Source organism: Nuphar pumila, chromosome 9, assembly GCF_984573655.1.
Source record: "Nuphar pumila chromosome 9, dmNupPumi1.hap1.1, whole genome shotgun sequence".
NCBI classification, from domain to species: Eukaryota; Viridiplantae; Streptophyta; class Magnoliopsida; order Nymphaeales; family Nymphaeaceae; genus Nuphar; species Nuphar pumila.
The window spans coordinates 120509200-120512491 of record NC_143257.1 but is presented as its reverse complement, the minus strand read 5'-3'; positions in this window follow the sequence as shown (position 1 = coordinate 120512491).

Sequence of the window (3292 nt, the reverse complement as noted above, 5' to 3'; positions counted from 1 at the left end):
CGAGAAAAACAATTTGGATTTCTTCCAAAATTAAATTTTTAAATTCTACATTGGATTTGCTTTGCAACGAGGTATTGAACTTCAAAATCAGAGCTCGTTTCAAAAACTGCCAAAAATAACTCGTTTCGTCTGGAAATTTTCTTAAAAGACTATTTTACCCCTCTAATTGTCAAAATGAACTTCAAAATGGAATTTGGACCCGCTCTGAGATGGCCCACTCATTTACATTTTTGTTTTATTAAAAAAAATATATTCTTTTATTCCTTTCAATTCTCTTTTTATTTGTTCATTTTTGTTTTTTTTATTTATTTTATTTTAAAGAGGTGGGACCCACAAGGTGGTCGCCCAAGCCTCCAGCCCCACTTTCCATTTTTTTCCCTCATTTTTCTTTCCCTTTTCCTTTTTCCCTCTTTTTCTTTCTTTCCTTTCTTTTTCTTCCTTTTCTTTCTTTTTCTTCCTTTTCTTCTTCCTCTTCTTTCCCTTTTCCTTCTTCCCTTCCTTCTTTCTTTCTTTTTCCCCAACCTCCAACCCATTCACGTAAAGGGGGGATCTCCTTTTTCATTAGGTTATTAAGACCTAGGTTAGAAGGCAATGAAAACCTAAGTTAGAAACCAAAAAAAAGAAGAAAAAGAAAAAGAAGGCTACGGCTGCCCAAGAACTCATCTCTCTCTCTCTCTCTCTCTATCTCTCTCTCTCTCTCTCTCTCTCTTTTTGCAGCATCACAAGAGCCTCTCCTTTGTGGCAGCAGCCTCCTCCATCAGCTTAGCACCTCCAACCGGTCCAGCCTTCACCTCCAACACAGCAACCATCAACCATTGTTCCAGCCAATAGCCTCCATAGCAAACAACCTTGCAGCTCCACCTTTTCCAACGTTGAAATATCTCCAGCCGGTGCCTACAACACCATTGAAGCACTACCTCCAGCCACTTCACTTGTTGCAGTTCATCTTCAACCATTGACAACATTCACACGGCTATAGCTTCAGCCCTTCACTAGTGGCAGCCTTGCCACAACCAACTTCAAGTGCAGCCACTACCTTCATCACACGTTCCAGCCGGCACCTCCTTCTTGACTTCCAGCCATCCTCACCTTGGTGCCTTTGACGCCTCAACTTCCTCAACCTTGGAATCATCTCCACCACATCCGCTTTCCTTCAGCCAATCCCAGCAAACCCAAGGTAAGAGCTTCATCTTTTTACTTTTTTTATTTCCCTTACTTTCTTGCTTAAGGCTACATGGAGTATGGGATCCCTCCGATGGATGGATCAGATCCCCTATCACCATAGCCAAAATTAAGTTTAGATTGTACCCCCTGATTATTTTTGTTTTATCATTAAATTCATGTAAATTTCGTATTATAGGCCTCATATTTAGATTATTTTAATGCTTTATAGGTATTTTGATTAGTTTCTTTAATATTTGCTTATTAGTTTATAGGTTTTGATTTTAAGCGTCAGTCCAGCCTTCGTTTCATGTTTAATTGTTCATCTATAAATTTTAAAATTTTTATGATAGATGTATGGGTTCATCATTCATTTCTCTGCAAAAATTCGGATCAATTTGAGTTTAATAACTCTATCTAATAAATCCAAACTCTAGATCGGGTTTTAAACCCTCTGGAGATTCCAGATTCCCATTTAGCAGGGTTGTCGACCCAAGATCGCCTCTATGGACGATTCTATTTTCCCTCAACAAATCACAGTAGATTTGTAATTGAATCTAATTATGATCTGGAAATTTTTAGGATTTTCCTAGCAGTTTAGATTTCTGTCAAAAATCAAATTTTCCAGACTCCTGGGAAAATCGTTATTTTCCTTCGTCAGGGTATAGACAGACCCTAATGCATCAAGTCCGCCCAATCCATAGCCTTTCTGCAAAAACTTTAAACATGAAAGTTGTTTCTAACATAATTTCATGTCATTTCCCAAAATTTGGGAATTTTTGGATCTGTTTCATTAGTTTTGCCAGATTTCCTCTTTCTGTCTGACAGATTCCAATGTCCAGAAATCTCAGAGATTTAGGTCTCTGATAACAGTATGGTCTTTTCCAAACCATAACTCGAATCCTAATGGTGTCAAAAGATAAAATTTCCATCTGTTTGTCATAAACAGTTTACCACAATTTCAGCCTTTTTCTCATCCGTTTACAATTTTTCCCACATTTTCTACCGAAACCTGTCTGTTTCCCCTAAATCCTAGTCGCCAGATTCCGATCCGACTTGCCGGAGTGGCACAGCTCCGACCATAGGTCAAAACCAGAAAGTGTAAAAGGAAAAAATTCTTGCCCTACTGTCCTCTGTCACCCCATAACATTTGGGAAATTTTTATAGAAGTTTGATATCTGAAATCTCCTTTAGAATCAACATTTTAGGCAAAAATCACAAAATTTAGAGTTTTTATTTGAATTTCCATATGTAAAAATACAAAAAAAATAGATTTTCGAGCTCCATTATGTTTCTAGAGTTATTTTAGGTGTCCATGCCAAATTTGGCTTAATTCCAAGTTCATTTGCTCCATGTGCTAGTTTATCTTTAAATTCAGAAGCGAAAATTAGGCGAAAATCAGGTTAAATTTGATATTTTATGTTATTTTCGTTATTTTAGGGTTTTTATCATGTACATAAGCATGTAGAATCATGTTAGGGATAATTTCAATCTCATTTGCATTTCATATTTTTCAATTTTGTAAAAATTATTTCAGAAAACCCTGGTTTCAAGGCCATAGTCTTGTTATTAGGGGTATTTTGGTCATTTTGACCTAAATTTCGAAATTTCAATTTCTAATTCTCCAAAATTTCATGCATATCATCATATTTTATCATATTATGTTTGATTTATTTCATTTGATTTTCAAAATTCCAAAATTTACAAAAATTCTTTCAGAAAACCCTGATTTCAAGTTCATCAGGGGTATTTTTGGTCATTTTGATCCCAATTTCGAATTTTCAAGTTTAGTTTCAAAATTTATTCATTATTTATCATGTTTATATCAAAGGGGGTATGATTTTGGGTTTATATCTGAATAATATTTGATAATTTTCAATATTTTCGGATAAATTCAGAAAAACCTACATTTTTGTGCTAACCTTGTTTTCTAAGTTTTGCAGGAACATTCAAGAAGAAGACTTAGTTATTTCATTTCTTTATTTTATTCAATTTAATGTAAAAATCAATGTAATATTTGGAATAAGATTTACTTTTCTGCTTAGAATAGGACTGCATTGCATATAGTTTAATTTCTGCAAATTCAATATCTGAATGTATCATTCATACACATTATTTCAAATTCACTATG